This window comes from Lolium perenne, chromosome 6 (assembly GCF_019359855.2).
Source record: "Lolium perenne isolate Kyuss_39 chromosome 6, Kyuss_2.0, whole genome shotgun sequence".
Lineage (NCBI taxonomy): Eukaryota > Viridiplantae > Streptophyta > Magnoliopsida > Poales > Poaceae > Lolium > Lolium perenne.
The window spans coordinates 32,833,596-32,851,682 of NC_067249.2; the positions used below are offsets into that span (position 1 = coordinate 32,833,596).

General features: G+C 43.1%; 1 long non-coding RNA gene across 4 annotated transcripts; it reads left to right on the forward strand.

The window, feature by feature from the left end:
* The first annotated feature begins 10,814 nt into the window (after positions 1-10,814).
* On the forward strand, positions 10,815-14,683 carry LOC127308383 (uncharacterized). Of its 4 annotated transcripts, none has more exons than XR_011746626.1 (4): positions 10,815-12,519; positions 13,168-13,286; positions 13,428-14,535; positions 14,646-14,683. It is a non-coding gene; the product is annotated as an uncharacterized lncRNA (long non-coding RNA). The 4 variants fall into 4 exon arrangements; XR_011746627.1 differs by having other exon boundaries at positions 10,815-11,714; positions 12,470-12,519; positions 13,168-14,535; XR_011746625.1 differs by having other exon boundaries at positions 10,815-10,998; positions 11,107-12,519; positions 13,168-14,535.
* Positions 14,684-18,087: the final 3,404 nt, after the last annotated feature.

Here is an 18,087-nt window from a genome sequence, read left to right on the forward strand (position 1 = left end):
TAATAACATCGCTACTAGCATGCAAATAAGGTTCCATAGGTTTTTTAATTTTCGCATCAAACAATTCTAAATCAGGAAAAAGATTAAAAAGCTCACCAATTTTTTTGTTGTTTTCCATTGTGCCTAACTAGTGTAAACGAGAAACAAAAAGATGCAATTGCAGGATCTAAAGGAAATAGCTTCGAGCACTCACACACCGGCAATAGTGCTAGGAAATAGCTTAGTAGTCGGAGGATGTGAATACCTTTTACCTTTCCTCCCCGGCAACGGCGCCAGAAAATAGCTTGATGTCTACGCCCCCTCCTTTTCCTGTAGACAGTGTTGGGCCTCCAAGAGCAGAGGTTTGTAGGACAGCAGCAAGTTTCCCTTAAGTGGATCACCCAAGGTTTATCGAACTCGGGGAGGAAGAGGTCAAAGATATCCCTCGCATGCAACCCTGCAACCACAAAGCAAGAAGTCTCTTGTGTCCCCAACACACCTAATAGGTGCACTAGTTCGGCGAAGAGATAGTGAAATACAGGTGGTATGAATATATATGAGCAGTGGCAACGGCACCAGAAAAGTGCTTTGCCCAGGACAGTAAACAAGCAGTAGTAACGCAGCAGTAGTAACACAGTAAAACAGTAAACAAGCAGCGATAGCAGTATTTAGGAACAAGGCCTAGGGATCAGACTTTCACTAGTGGACACTCTCAACATTGATCACATAACATAATAGATAAATGCATACTCTACACTCTTGTTGGATGATGAACACCTTTGCGTAGGATTACACGAATCCTCAATGCCGGAGTTAACAAGCTCCACAATTCAATGTTCATATTTAAATAACCTTAGAGTGCATGAAAGATCAATACGACTAAACCAAGTACTAACATAGCATGCACACTGTCACCTTCATGCTATGTAGGAGGAATAGATCTCATCAATACCATCATAGCAATAGTTAACTTCATAATCTACAAGAGATCATAATCATAGCCTACGCCAAGTACTAACACGGATGCACACACTGTCACCATTACACCGTGCAGGAGGAATAGAATACTTTAATAACATCACTAGAGTAGCACATAGATGAATAGTGATACAAAACTCATATGAATCTCAATCATGTAAAGCAGCTCATGAGATTATTGTATTGAGGTACATGGGAGAGAGATGAACCACATAGCTACAGCGGAGCCCTCAGCCTCGGGGGTGGATTACTCCCTCCTCATCATGGAGGCAGCGATGGCGGTGAAGAGTCCTCCGGGAGATGAATCCCCTCTCCGGCAGGGTGCCGGAGGAGATCTCCAGAATCCCCCGAGATGGGATTGGCGGCGGCGGCGTCTCAGTAAGGTTTTCCGTATCGTGGCTCTCGGTACTGGGGGTTTCGCGACGAAGGCTATTTGTAGGCGGAAGGGCAGGTCAGGGGGCCACACGAGGGGCCCACACTATAGGTCGGCGCGGCCAAGGCCTGGGCCGCGCCGCCCTATGGTTTGGCCACCTCGTGGCCCCACTTCGTCTCCTCTTCGGTCTTCTGGAAGCTTCGTGGCAAAATAGGACCCTGGGCGTTGATTTCGTCCAATTCCGAGAATATTTCTTTACTAGGATTTCTGAAACCAAAAACAGCAGAAAACAGCAACTGGCCTTTCGGCATCTCGTCAATAGGTTAGTTCCAGAAAACGCATAAATATGACATAAAATGTGAACAAAACATGTCGGTATTGTCATAAAACAAGCATGGAACATCAGAAATTATAGATACGTTGGAGACGTATCATCGTGTTTATGGTGGTTGGGCACAAAGCGTTTGTGCATGACTTCTTGCATCTCTTCCCATGTGTCAATGGGCTCTAGATCTTCCTTGTCACGCTTCTTGTTCACTTCTTCCCACCAAACATTTGCATATCCTTCAAACTCAAGTGATGCCATGGCCACTTTCTTTGCTTCGGAGAAGTTGTGTATGCGGAAAATCTTGTCAACCTTGAGTACCCAAGATAAGTATGCACCGGGGTCTTCCTCTCCGTGGAACTTAGGCATGGTGAACTTGAGCTTCCCAAAGATTTCTTCCTCGTTGCGGTCATTGCGTCTAGGAGGTGGTCTTTCTTCACCAAGGTCTTGACGTTGTTGAGGTAGATGTTGTGGACCTTGAGCATCTCTATTGTTGTTGCTATGTTGTTGACGAGGAGGTGGTCTTCCATGACCTTCATCTTGATCATCATTGTTGTGGCGTTGTCGAGGCATCACACTTTCTTCACTTGATGCTTGGTGATGACTTGATTCCTCATTTCTTGCCCTTGGAGGTGATCTTCTAGCATGAGATCGATCATCATGATGGCGGCGATTTTCTTGACCTTGAGGGCATTGAGGATGAACAAAATTGATGATTTGGCGCTCTTGGTGCGCTTGCCTTTGTTCCTCTTCATGAAGGCGTTGTCTTCTAGCTTGAGCTTCTTGTACTTGTCGTTGTCGTTCTTGTTCTTCAAGTGCTTGTTGTTCATGGCGGATTGATGTCTACGTTCCCCCTCCTTTCCTGTAGACAGTGTTGGGCCTCCAAGAGCAGAGGTTTGTAGAACAGCAGCAAGTTTTCCCTTAAGTGGATCACCCAAGGTTTATCGAACTCAGGGAGGAAGAGGTCAAAGATATCCCTCTCATGCAACCCTGCAACCACAAAGCAAGAAGTCTCTTGTGTCCCCAACACACCTAATAGGTGCACTAGTTCAGCGAAGAGATAGTGAAATACAGGTGGTATGAATAAGTATGAGCAGTAGCAACGGTGCCAGAAAATAGCTCGCTGGCGTGTAGTTGATGGTGGTAGTATTGCAGCAGTAGTAACACAGTAAAACAGTAAACAAGCAGTAGTAACGCAGCAGTATTTAGGAATAAGGCCTAGGGATTAGACTTTCACTAGTGGACACTCTCAACATTGATCACATAACAGAATAGATAAATGCATACTCTACACTTTTGTTGGATGATGAACGCATTGCGTAGGATTACACGAACCCTCAATGCCGGAGTTAACAAGCTCCACAATTTGTTCATATTTAAGTAACCTTATAGTGTAAGATAGATCAAAAGACTAAACCAAGTACTAACATAGCATGCACACTGTCACCTTCATGCATATGTAGGAGGAATAGATCACATCAATATTATCATAGCAATAGTTAACTTCGCAATCTACAAGAGATCATGATCATAGCATAAACCAAGTACTAACACGGTGTACACACTGTCACCTTTACACACGTGCAGGAGGAATAGAACTACTTTAATAACATTGCTAGAGTAGCACATAGATAGTAGTGATACAAAACTCATATGAATCTCAATCATGTAAAGCAGCTCATGAGATTATTGTATTGAGGTACATGGGAGAGAGATGAACCACATAGCTACCGGTACAGCCCCGAGCCTCGATGGAGAACTACTCCCTCCTCATGGGAGCAGCAGCGGTGATGAAGATGGCGGTGGAGATGGCAGCGGTGTTGATGGAGAAGCCTTCCGGGGGCACTTCCCCGCTCCGGCAGCGTGCCGGAACAGAGACTCCTGTCCCCCAGATCTTGGCTTCGCGATGGCGGCGGCTCTGGAAGGTTTCTGTGGGTTTCGTCGAACGCATCAGGGTTTTCGCGACGGAGACTTTATATAGGCGAAGAGGCGGCGCAGGAGGGCTTCTGGGGGGGCCACACCATATGGCGGCGCGGCCAGGGCCTGGGCCGCGCCGGCCTATGGTCTGGGGGCCCAGTGCCCCCCCTCTGGTCCTTCTCGTGTGTTCTGGATGCTTCCGGTGAAAATAGGAACCTGGGCGTTGATTTCGTCCGATTCCGAGAATATTTCGTTACTAGGATTTCTGAAACCAAAAACAGCAGAAAACCGGAACTGGCACTTCGGCATCTTGTTAATAGGTTAGTTCCAGAAAATGCACGAATATGACATAAAGTGTGCATAAAACATGTAGATAACATCAATAATGTGGCATGGAACATAAGAAATTATCGATACGTCGGAGATGTATCAGCATCCCCTGCTTAGTTCGCTTTCGTCCCGAGCAGTAAAACGATAAACACGTATAATTTCTGGAGTGACATGCCATCACAACCTTGATCATACTATTTGTAAAGCATATGTAGTGAATGCAGCGATCAAAACAATGTATATGACATGAGTAAACAAGTGAATCATATAGCAAAGACTTTTCATGAATAGTACTTCAAGACAAGCATCAATAAGTCTTGCATAAGAGTTAACTCATAAAGCAATAATTCAAAGTAAAGGCATTGAAGCAACACAAAAGAAGATTAAGTTTCAGCGGTTGCTTTCAACTTATAACATGTATATCTCATGGATATTGTCAACATAGAGTAATATAATAACTGCAATATGCAAATATGTAGGAATCAATGCACAGTTCACGCAAGTGTTTGCTTCTTGAGGTGGAGAGAAATAGGTGAACTGACTCAACATAAAAGTAAAAGAATGGTCCTCATAGAGGAAAAGCATCGATTGCTATATTTGTGCTAGAGCTTTGATTTTGAAAACATGAAACAATTTTATCAACGGTAGTAATAAAGCATATGTATCATGTAAATTATATCTTACAAGTTGCAAGCCTCATGCATAGTGTACCGCCCGCACCTTGTCCTAATTAGCTTGGACTACCGGATCATCACAATGCACATGTTTTGACCAAGTGTCACAATGGGGTACCTCTATGCCGCCTGTACAAAGGTCTAAGGAGAAAGCTCGCATTGGATTTCTCGCTATTGATTATTCTTCAACTTAGACATCCATACCGGGACAACATAGACAACAGATAATGGACTCCTCTTTTATGCATAAGCATGTAACAACAATTAATAAATTTCTCATTTGAGATTGAGGATATATGTCCAAAACTAAAACTTCCACCATGGATCATGGCTTTAGTTAGCGGCCCAATGTTCTTCTCTAACAATATGCATGCTTAACCATAAGGTGGTAGATCGCTCTTACTTCAGACAAGACGAACATGCATAGCAACTCACATGAAATTCAACAATGAATAGTTGATGGCGTCCCCAGTGAACATGGTTATCGCACAACAAGCAACTTAATAAGAGATAAAGTGCATAATTACATATTCAATACCACAATAGTTTTTAAGCTATTTGTCCCATGAGCTATATATTGCAAAAGTGATGATGGAATTTTAAAGGTAGCACTCAAGCAATTTACTTTGGAATGGCGGAAAATACCATGTAGTAGGTAGGTATGGTGGACACAAATGGCATAGTGGTTGGCTCAAGTATTTTGGATGCATGAGAAGTATTCCCTCTCGATACAAGGTTTAGGCTAGCAAGGTTATTTGAAACAAACACAAGGATGAACCGGTGCAGCAAAACTCACATAAAAGATATATTGTAAACATTATAAGACTCTACACCGTCTTCCTTGTTGTTCAAACTCAATACTAGAAATTATCTAGACCTTAGAGAAACCAAATATGCAAACCAAATTTTAGCATGCTCTATGTATTTCTTCATTAATGGGTGCAAAGCATATGATGCAAGAGCTTAAACATGAGCATAACAATTGCCAAGTATCACATTACCCAAGACATTATAGCAATTACTACATGTATCATTTTCCAATTCCAACCATATAACAATTTAACGAAGAGGAAACTTCGCCATGAATACTATGAGTAGAAGCTAAGGACATACTTGTCCATATGCTACAGCGGAGCATGTCTCTCTCCCATAAAGTGAATGCTAGGATCCATTTTATTCAAACAAAACAAAAACTAAAACAAACTGACGCTCCAAGCAAAGCACATAAGATGTGACTGAATAAAAATATAGTTTCAAGAGAAGGAACCTGATAATTTGTCGATGAAGAAGGGGATGCCTTGGGCATCCCCAAGCTTAGATGCTTGAGTCTTCTTGAAATATGCAGGGATGAACCACCGGGGCATCCCCAAGCTTAGACTCTTCACTCTTCTTGATCATAGTATATCATCCTCCTCTCTTGACCCTTGAAAACTTCCTCCACACCAAACTCGAAACAAACTCATTAGAGGGTTAGTGCATAATAAAAATTCACATGTTCAGAGGTGACACAATCATTCTTAACACTTCTGGACATTGCCCAAAGCTACTGGAAGGTAATGGAACAAAGAAATCCACCCAACACAGCGAAAGAAGCAATGCGAAATAAAAGGCAGAATCTGTCAAAACAGAACAGTCCGTAAACACGAATTTTAAAATGGCACCAGACTTGCTCAGATGAAAATGCTCAAATTGAATGAAAGTTGCGTACATATCTGAGGATCACTCACGTAAATTGGCATAATTTTTTGAGTTACCTACAGAGAATTAGGCCCAGATTCGTGACAGCAAGAAAACAGTTTCTGCGCAGTAATCCAAATCTAGTATTGACTTTACTATCAAAGACTTTACTTGGCACAAAAAAACACAAAACTAAGATAAGGAGAGGTTGCTACAGTAGTAAACAACTTCCAAGACACAAATATAAAACAAAGTACTGTAGCAAAATAACACATGGGTTATCTCCCAAGAAGTTCTTTCTTTATAGCCATTAAGATGGGCTCAGCAGTTTTAATGATGCACTCGCAAGAAATAGTATTTGAAGCAAAAGAGAGCATCAAGAGGAAAATTCAAAACACATTTAAGTCTAACATGCTTCCTATGCATAGGAATCTTGTAAATAAACAAGTTCAAGAAGCATAATCCAACAAGCATAGAAAGATAAAACAAGTATAGCTTCAAAAAATTCAGCACATAGAGAGGTGTTTTAGTAACATGAAAATTTCTACAACCATATTTTCCTCTCTCATAATAACTTTTAGTAGCATCATGAGCAAACTCAACAATATAAGTATCACATAAAGCATTCTTATCATGAGTCTCATGCATAAAATTATTACTCTCCACATAAGCATAATCAATTTTATTAGTTGTAGTGGGAGCAAATTCAACAAAGTAGCTATCATTATTATTCTCATCATCAAATATAGGAGGCATATTGTAATCATAATCAAATTTATCCTCCATAACAGGCGGTAACAAAAGACTACTATCATTATAATCATCATAAATAGGAGGCAAAGTATCATCAAAGTAAATTTTCTCCTCAATTCTTGGGGGACTAAAAAGATCAAGCTCATTAAAACCAGCTTCCCCAAGCTTAGAATTTTCCATAGCATTAGCAACAATAGTGTTCAAAGCATTCATATTAATAACATTCCCATTAATATGCATATAAAGTTCCATGGGTTTTTTAATTTTCGCATCAAACAATCCATGTTTTAAATCAGGAAATAGAATAAGAAGCTCATTCTTGTCCATTATGCCAAACTAGTGTAAACAAGAAACAAAAAGATGCAATTGCAGGATCTAAAGGAAATAGCTTCGAGCACAAACACAATGGCGCCAGAAAAGTACTTTACCTGGAACCGAAGTATGAGTGCCTTTTACCTTTCCTCCCCGGCAACGGCGCCAGAAAAGTGCTTGATGTCTACGTTCCCCCTCCTTTCCTGTAGACAGTGTTGGGCCTCCTAGAGCTGAGGTTTGTAGAACAGCAGCAAGTTTTCCCTTAAGTGGATCACCCAAGGTTTATCGAACTCAGGGAGGAAGAGGTCAAAGATATCCCTCTCATGCAACCCTGCAACCACAAATCAAGAAGTCTCTTGTGTCCCCAACACACCTAATAGGTGCACTAGTTCAGCGAAGAGATAGTGAAATACAGGTGGTATGAATAAGTATGAGCAGTAGCAACGGTGCCAGAAAATAGCTCGCTGGCGTGTAGTTGATGGTGGTAGTATTGTAGCAGTAGTAACACAGTAAAACAGTAAACAAGCAGTAGTAACGCAGCAGTATTTAGGAACAAGGCCTAGGGATTAGACTTTCACTAGTGGACACTCTCAACATTGATCACATAACAGAATAGATAAATGCATACTCTACACTTTTGTTGGATGATGAACGTATTGCGTAGGATTACACGAACCCTCAATGCCGGAGTTAACAAGCTCCACAATTTGTTCATATTTAAGTAACCTTATAGTGTAAGATAGATCAAAAGACTAAACCAAGTACTAACATAGCATGCACACTGTCACCTTCATGCATATGTAGGAGGAATAGATCACATCAATATTATCATAGCAATAGTTAACTTCGCAATCTACAAGAGATCATGATCATAGCATAAACCAAGTACTAACACGGTGTACACACTGTCACCTTTACACACGTGCAGGAGGAATAGAACTACTTTAATAACATTGCTAGAGTAGCACATAGATAGTAGTGATACAAAACTCATATGAATCTCAATCATGTAAAGCAGCTCATGAGATTATTGTATTGAGGTACATGGGAGAGAGATGAACCACATAGCTACCGGTAGAGCCCCGAGCCTCGATGGAGAACTACTCCCTCCTCATGGGAGCAGCAGCGGTGATGAAGATGGCGGTGGAGATGGCAGCGGTGTTGATGGAGAAGCCTTCCGGGGGCACTTCCCCGCTCCGGCAGCGTGCCGGAACAGAGACTCCTGTCCCCCAGATCTTGGCTTCGCGATGGCGGCGGCTCTGGAAGGTTTCTGTGGGTTTCATCGAACGCATCAGGGTTTTCGCGACGGAGACTTTATATAGGCGAAGAGGCGGCGCAGGAGGGCTTCTGGGGGGGCCACACCATATGGCGGCGCGGCCAGGGCCTGGGCCACGCCGGCCTATGGTCTGGGGGCCCAGTGCCCCCCCTCTGGTCCTTCTCGTGTGTTCTGGATGCTTCCGGTGAAAATAGGAACCTGGGCGTTGAGTTCGTCCGAGTCCGAGCATATATCGTTACTAGGATTTCTGAAACCAAAAACAGCAGAAAACAGGAACTGGCACTTCAGCATCTTGTTAATAGGTTAGTTCCAAAAAATGCACGAATATGACATAAAGTGTGCATAAAACATGTAGATAACATCAATAATGTGGCATGGAACATAAGAAATTATCGATACGTCGGAGACGTATCATGGATACGCTCTAGTTCCCTTGCTCAAACTAGCTCTTGATCATGTCGAAGGCGTTCTTGCTCTTGTTGGAATTGAACATGGAGATTCTCTTGTTGAAGGCGCTCTTCTTCAAGGCGTTGACGTTCTTGGACAAGTCGAAGTCGAGCTTGCTCCGCTTCTTGAGCTTGTTGGTGAAGCACTTGAACATCCACATTATGGTGGCGTTGGTCTTCATTGGAATCATGGTGAGACGGTGTAGGAGCTCGTGACCTTGAACTATGAGAGCGCGAAGACCTTGAGTGGTGTCTTCTATCTTCTTGACGGTTGAGTGTATGAAGGATATTGTCCAACGCCGTCTTCATTTCTCTTGTCTCTTGACCTTGTATAGTGAGTGTTGCCTTCAACTCGTTGCCTTGAGTTTCAATCTTCTCATTGAGGTCTTGAACTTGGTTGTTGAGGTCTATCCTTTGCACTTGAGCTCTTTCTTCATAGCGGACGTTGGTATCCTTGATCATGGCTTCAAATTGATTGAGCTTGGCGTGGACGGCTTGAGTAGCTATCCAATGTTGGTGCCGCGTCATCGGTAGTTGGTTCCCTTCTCCACTAGACATGGTTACAACTAAAACAAGAACTATGTGGTGGGTGGTTAGGAAAGACTACCAAAAGTGTCAAAACTTGCAAACCAAAATCGAAAAGGTGTTTCAAGGTGGAGGGCAACTGATATGTATGCACACACAAAAAACCAAAAACTCTATATGGTGTTAGGTATGGATGTGGAAAGCCAAATGGAAGAACCAAACGAAAAGTCTATTGTCAAAAGTGGGTAAGATCCAAAAGTCACATGTCAAAGGCGGTGATCACAAAAGGCATACACAAGGTGGAACACACACGTGGGACAAAATGGGGTTAGCGCGACTTGTGAGCACGAACAAAAATGGTCCTAACAAAGACTACTAGCTCGGTGTCACGCTAACTCAAGAGAGACTGTGGCTTGGTTGCAAAATTGAGAAGCAACAAGATTTGCGCAAGACGCCTCTCTTCTCTTTTCTCTCTTTCTACACTACTTAAAAAGGAGGAACTTCCTCCGTTTTCTGCCACATTTTCGTCGAGCATTCGGTCGTCCCCTCGAATGACCATTTTACCCTCCCACGCCATCGTACCGTTTCATTTTTTCTTCTCCACACCCGAACGAACACCCCTGGAAGGCTGGACCCTCCCCTTCCTCCCGCAGCCGCCGTCCAGGCCTCCACCTTCCCTCGCAGCCGCGCCGTCCAGGCGTCCAGACCTACACCATCAGGATTCCTCCCCGACCCGCAACACCACTGGAACACTCCCCGACCTCCACATATCGACCAGAATCTAAAATCCCCTGCAGAATCGGGAGCTAGGGTTCCGAGTCGAGAATACCTAGACCAATCAACCAATCTACGGCCGGCACCGGAGTGGAAGTTGTGCCGCCAAAGGTGCGGGCGAGGTATTCAGCTAGGCAGATGAGGAGGTGATTCCCGGCTGTTCCGAGGCCAAGGCGGTGGCTGCAGCCCATCCTCTTCCTCCGGTGAAGAAAATGATGTGGACGCAGAAGGTGGAGTTCTTCCTCAATTGGAAGACCGAGCCTTAATTCCCCCCGCATCGGGAAGGTAGACGCCGGCAATTGATGTCGAGCACACCCTCGAACACCACCACAATCCCTCGGTATTTATACCGACCGAGCGACCAAGCACACTTTCCCATCCCGAGTCCCGACCTTTCACCTGGGCGCCGCGCACCGCATCAGATCGCTGGCCACCTCTGCTGCTGCGCCACCGGACCAGTCGCCGGTGAGCCGCTGCAGCGCAAGACTCTGCAGGTCAGTTTCCCGTTTTCCCATCTCAATTTATCTGCTTCTTCTTGGTCCTGGAAAAGATTGGATTTGCTCGCTTGATTGGGTTTGCTCGCTTGATGAGGCGGACGTGGCCGGGCCGCCGGGAACCAGCGCCGGTCGTGAGAATTTCTGGCTAACAACAATGTCACGGTACTCCTTTACTTCTATATAGTAATAATTCTCATTTTTTGAGCAAAAATCAGTAATTTAGTAATTTTAATTATATATACAAACGTATCCCCGTATCCGTGTTTTCAGAAAATCGCCGTATCGCGGTATCCGTATCCGTATCCGTATCGCCGTATCCGGACAACATAGACCACCACAACCCCTCCCCCGCCAATTGCCTCCTCCATATCGTTCTCATGGGACGCTGGCTCTTCTGGCTCAGTGGGATGCAACGCTGGTGGTGGCGGGCCGAGAGAATGGGAAAAGATGGCCGCCCCTCTTTCGAGCTCACAAGAGATGCTTCGTCTTCGGTTGTGGTGAAGGATGCCGCAACGTCTGAAGGGTCTCGTCTTTCTCTATTGCCGTATTGGATCTGCATGTGCACGGTTGATCTGTTCCTTATCTCCCTTCGTCTCCTTTTGATTTGTGTGTGTAGTCCATTTTGATTTCTGATGGCTTGATATGCAATATGATTTGTTGCCCAGGTCGGGAAGTTTTTCCATGTGGTAGTTCTGCACTTGCCGCTTAGTGCAATAAGAAAGGTTCAGAAATAAATTGTCTGGCATTAAACGGGTTGGAATATGGCAGTTCTTTGTACGCGGAAGCATGATTTGATTTTCCCAATACCAAAACCTGGAGATGCACACTCTGTAGGTGTTGTGTAGCAGTTTGCACTTACCGCTCAGTGCAAGTTCGAGGTGAAAATGCTCATCTCTACTTGATCCAATATGAGGCCCATGCTCATAGTTTAGTTGACATATTTGTTTTAGCTTATCAGTTTAATTTTCCCTTAGGAATGATAAAATGGCTATTTGGATTAGGACAAATTTATCCTAGATGTATTACAGTGACCAAATAGTATCGGCATCATAATTTCTTCATCAAAATATTTGAAAGAAATCTGTTGACATCGACACTGAAACTTCTGCTACTACGGTTGGTACCCAAGTCTACATCAGAATATTTGAAAGACAACTATTGTAAGTGATGTCCGTTCTTCCAGTTTTCACTTTTTAATAGGTATTATATACGTAACTGTTAATTTTCTTTAGTATGCCAACAAGTTGAAACTAGCGTTTGAACTAGCTCAGTAACTAATGCAACAAATCTATGGAGTTTTCTGGTTGATAGTATCGTATCTGTCCATAATAGCAGGAAAAGGAAAGAAAATGTTACATGCGTTTTTGTTCTAGACATTTATATATTTCTGTATTCTAAAATGGCTACTAAGAAGGGCTTCTTCAAGTTGATCCATAGAAATCCGGAAGAAAATTTAAATATGGTGCAACTTGCAAGTCACATGTTTTAATAGAAGCATGTTATTTAAGCATAGACACTTTTGATCTGATCTTGGGTCATTGTTATGATCAACACTATGTACATGATGAGTTGATTAAATAGACAAGTACACACTATTGATGTTTTTTTTGACATTGCTTATTCCGTGCTGCAGAAGGGCACTGCCGCACCAGCGAAGGAAAGCAGGGGCCGAATGAACTCATGGTAACATGGTTTTCATCTTTAATGTAGTTTTTAACACTTGAACATTTAAACAACATACAGCTAGATGTTCACAATAGGACATGTGAAGTGGTACATTAATAATACTCCCTCCGATCCATAATAAGTGCCCGATGTTTAGTTAAAGTTTGGACTAAATTGAACTAAATCTCTGACACTTATTATGGATCGGAGGGAGTACCTTATTAGGATTAAAGGCAATGATACAACATGTTCTCTTCTCCTTTGAAATCACTGCGTTCGTATTGTTTGCTGAAGATTAGAGTAACCAAGAGTTGTGCTAGACTGTCTCCCAAGCAGACCATTTAGGTTAGACCCTGCATAAAATCAGCATGATTGCCATTACTAACTCTTGGTTATTGTTCGCCCAAGAGTACAGCAACCAAGAGTTGTTAATCATCACTTGGTGCCACTTATGATCTGTTATGGAGAGTTGGGGTGTTTTTAGGCAACGAGTAATTTAGTTTATTGGCTTATGCCAATGAGTTCTCGCATCTCAGGTTAATTAGTCAGTGATGATCAACAAAGAAATAGACAGATGTGCAAACCTGCAACGATAAATAGATTATACTTTAATTCTTTTAGTCTAGCTTGTACCTCAAATATTTTGACTGGTTGTCTCTGTTGCAGGACCACGTGGTGCTCTTCTGTGTGGTAATGATTTGACGCATCATTAACAGCCTTTGCAATTGCAGAGACATCTTCAAGACCAATGATTAAAAATAGCCATGCAACACCATCTACCCAAGGTAAGATGGTATAGAGATCGTTCCTTTGAGTTCTAGATTGTACTTTCCCTTCATCATCCAATTCGATAGCTCCAACACGTGCAAGAAATTGTTGATTAGAATGCCCTATCATAGCGTTAACTTTAGCTTCATCTGGTTCAGTTTTCTTGTCACTGAGCAACTCAGTTGCACCATATTTTGAAGGCCGAGAGCTCCGCTGAATTTCAGAACCATCAGGAATGAAGGGAGGTTCATTGCTATGATTTTGCTCTATTGTTATTTAAAATGTTATCTGTTATTTTTCAAGTAAATAATTAGTATCTGATATGCTAATTAGTATCTGATATGCTATTACTGCTGAGAATATTCAAGGAAATACCTTTTTTAGCATCTTTCTCTAGGATAATTAGTATTACATGGCATAGGTCATAAAAGGAAATGACATAAGTTATTTTTCTTTCTTGGGTCAATTTTTAACTGACTAAGCTATTCTATGTTGTTATTTTCTTACACATAAGTCTCACGTCTGTCATGAAAAACACTAACTTTTCGTGATAGTAAAAATGAGATTGCAGGCTTGAATTTTGCTGGTACCACGATATTATGTGATTTGTATGACCTTCTTGTATGTTTTGTAGAGTCGTATGATTTAGAATGTTAGTACATTTTTAATTGGGGAGTGCTTTTCAATACTGATTTTCCAAAGTATATACCATAGAACCTACAATATTGGCAGTTAGTATACATTCAGAAAGTATCATCACATAGGTTTATACACTTCCTTTTCCAGAGCTATGGAATTTTAATTGGTTACCTAGACTAAAGGTCTACTGTACAAATTTAGCAGTAAAGTATGCTTTCAGAAATTAGCATCAGATAGTAGTGTAAATAAGTGATTAATTTATAGAATAAATTCTGGGTATGTCAAAATGCAAGTTCTACGAGGAAAGGGATAATTACATGATGTCATCTGAATGTTCAGTACCTCATTTTACAAGTTCAGTCTTGGAAATTTATACACTTATCTAATATTTTGGGACTACCTTCTACAACATAAACCACAGATTTTGCTTATTTTGGTAGGTATCTTATCCACAAAAGAAAAGTATAGACCTACCTTATGAAATTTAGAGCAGATTCATACTATGTGCAGTTTGATTTACCTACCTAAGGTTATAGAACAGATTCATTACTCTTTTGCTTTCTCCAGGCAGTGAATCAGTTGCGGCGTCATTTCAAATCATATCGGAATGTGACAAAAATACCTGAGGTGAGAGAGAACTCAAGAACATCATGAAAATTCTCGAATCTCATTTGATTGGATGTTATATATATGCATGGACAATCATCATCATTTGATTGGATATTACATATATGCAGTTTTGATCACAATGGTGAACCTTTTATTTTCCTTCAAATATTCCTCCCAGGTGAGACATAGTGCGAATGAATTTTGATCTCCGTCAGGGGAATGTAACCCGTTATGGATTTATCTTCAGAGATCTGTCTTTTTCCTTCTCACCTATTGCACTATGGTGAAAAGAAGCGGTGCTCTGAGTTGATTCAGTTTTGTCATTATCGCTACAAGATTTTAAATAATCCGCTTTGAAATTGCAACACAATTTGAGGAATGTAATGTAACTTCTAAATAATGTCTTCGGCCATGGTATAAACATTACTGAAGCTGAAAAGGTATGGTACAATTCAGCTTGGGATTTTATTGTAGTAAAAAATGCTATTGTATTATCTGATGGAATAATCTGCAACTTGAGAGCCTTAGCTACAGTGAGTATTTAAATATATTGTGTTTTAGTAAGATTTTCTTTTCCCAACGAATGAACTGGCAATCAAAAAACTTAATGTTGAGCATGAAAGGTAATTTCTCTATCTTAACTATTATAATATTATTTGAGCAAAGCCTTGAAAGAATAGCATATGTATTTATTTTCAGTTATTCATTCACATTACCAAATCAATATTTCCACTTTTGAAATCGCACGGGCATGGTTTAGGGTTTAGGATTCCAACGAAATCAAATCGCCCTTTTTCAGTGCCTTTTTTCATGTATTTGTGTTGCGGTCAGAAACCCACCGGCGGGCAGCGACGGGCAACACAGTAGAGCCGGGAACAACTTAGGGCTGCGGCTGGCTCTGGTCCCTCCGAGCGACGGCCCGCAAAGCCTCTGGTACACACGTCCGAGGCGAGTGCACGGGCGTGCCACCTGACCTATACCTGGTCAGGAAGGTGATGGAGATGCCTCGCTTAGTTTCCTGCATGGCATACACGTAAACATTAAATACGAGCCTCGATCGGCTCTCAGGTTATCCTGTGAATCGGCTCAAGGAGCCGATCCACCCATGATTCGTACGAGGTGCACGAATATATGGTGGTCCTGCTTGATCAAGATAAAGCTAAAGCGATCTACGACGATTTAGGGTTTTCACCGCATAATCGGATCATCCTACTCACGATTGGGCCTCGCGGTCACGTACGGTGATCGTAAGCCGGTCCTAGACAAGGCCTAAAAACCAACACGAGGTTGATCCTCGGAACATCCTGTCTAGGGCTAGCAAACGACACCCTGCGCGTCGCTGGATCCTCCAACCCTTTGTAAGGCCTAACTATTGTAGATATTAAACTAATCCTTGAAGAACAAGGAGCAACCGTAACGGATCGGATCTACTAAATAATGATCAAGCGGGGTGCCGCCCCTACACCTAAGATAGGTGTAAGGGCGGCTAGATATGCTAGGGTTGCACTACGACAGCATATGATACGAAGAACAATGCTAACCCTAACACATCTAAGATAACTACGTTGCTCGCCATCAACAAGGCTTCAGTACGAGCAACGCATTAACAACATAATAAGCCTGTGCTGCCTAGATCGCAAGATGCGATCTAGGCAGCATGATGCTTACCTGTAGAAACCCTCGAGACGAAGGAGTTGGCGATGCGCCGAGATTGATTTGTGTTGAACGTTGGTTGTTGTTTATTCCATAAACCCTAGATACATATTTATAGTCCAGGGGACTTTCTAATTTAGGCGTGCACCTAACCGTGCACGGGTAAAACTCTATCTCTTAATCTAAGATGCGATCTACTATATTACAGATACACGGGCACGCTAGCCCAAACGTTGCGCATAAGGCCGATTCATGTATATTCTTCCATGTATAATCTTTAAGCCCATCTTGATCGCGGCCCACCTCTGACTCGGTCAAAATCTGGTGATAACACATGCCCCCCTGGTTTTGGAATTGATAATTCCAAAATCACTCTGTTTTTCTTCGTCGGGTCATGTCGTGGCAGAGCAGAACCGTCGCAGCACCCTTCATCATGATGCCCTGCCTTCTCAACTATTCCACGTGATCTGACCGTTGTCTTTGGGCACCGCCTCCTCGGAAACTGCTGTGGCATTGAATCTCTACTATATCCCCTTTATTTAACCGCTCTGAGCAGTTTGCCACTTCATCCCTTTGCTCCGTTCCGGCCATCGGCACCCAAAAAAACCCTCAATCTCCCGTAGCCATGTCCTCCTCTTCTTCCTCCTCTGCCTCGTCGGTCTTCTCCGACTCTTCCTCATCTCGTGAGCCGACGCCGGAGTGGGGCTCGTTGGCGGCGCACGACATTCTCGCCCCAACATCGTGGGACAAGGAGGAACACGATTCCTTCGTTTGGTCTGAGGATGACAAATCCTTGACCGACGGAGAGGGCGACCTTCAATTCCTCATCGACGGGGAAGAGGAGGCAGAGAGCGAGGACGACCGCTTCTCCTGGGACGATTTCACCTCCTCCGAGGAAGAAGCGGAGGAGGACGACGACGACTCCCTCGAAGGTTACCCATCAGCGAAGCGCCTCCGCACCTGGTGGGACGAAGACAGCGATGACGACGATGAGGAAGATGAGGCTCCCGTAGAAGGTTACGGGAGTTCCGATGAGGAGCCTATCAGCAGCTGCGCCGGCGGCAGCGACGACGAGGGCAGCAACGGCCCTTAGATTAGGGACTAGTAGTAGTAGTCGGCTTTGTCCTCTTCTTTTCTGAGCAATTGGCTCTTTCTTTGTAAGAAATCCCTCTATTAATGAAGAAAATGTTCCTCAATTAATTTCGCTTCCTTGTTAACTTTGCCGATCGTAGAACGAAGTCATCGTATAGGGAGCCGATAGCAGGACATCGGCTCGCAGTACAAACGCGATCTGAGGCCAAGCCGTCACCCAAACACGCGGTCCAACAGGTCTAACTCTCGTCCAAATCACGTCCAAACTATCAGATTGAACTCCTCAGCAAGCCACTAGGAGATTCATCCCAAATATCATGATTTCTGGCCTGTACCGATCCCATTAACCTGCTAATTTGAGCTTATTCCTCTAGAGTCGATAGCAATGTATCGGCTTTATTATTCTGAAGTCGATGCCCGTACATCGGCTGTACTCGCACACTGCTGTCTCCGCATGTTTTCTCAAGTCGATGTCTGCGCATCGGTTGTGATTTTTTTTTACTGGACGATTTAAAATCGGCCTTCATACCTTACTGCCCATCATCCCACATGCTTGGGAAATACTTCTTGAGGTGTTGACCATTGACGGCTACTGGGAACTTCTCACCGTCCAACTGTTCCAGCATGTATGCATTACCCTTCAAGGCCTGGACGACTTTGTACGGACCGTGCCAATTAGGAGACCATTTGCCATATGCCTTGTCCCTGGTTCCTAACGGCAACACAGCTTCCCATACTAGATCACCAACTTGAAACTCCTTCGGTCTAACCTTCTTATTGTAGGCACGAGCTACCCTGGCTTTGTTCTCCTTAATCTTCTCCAAC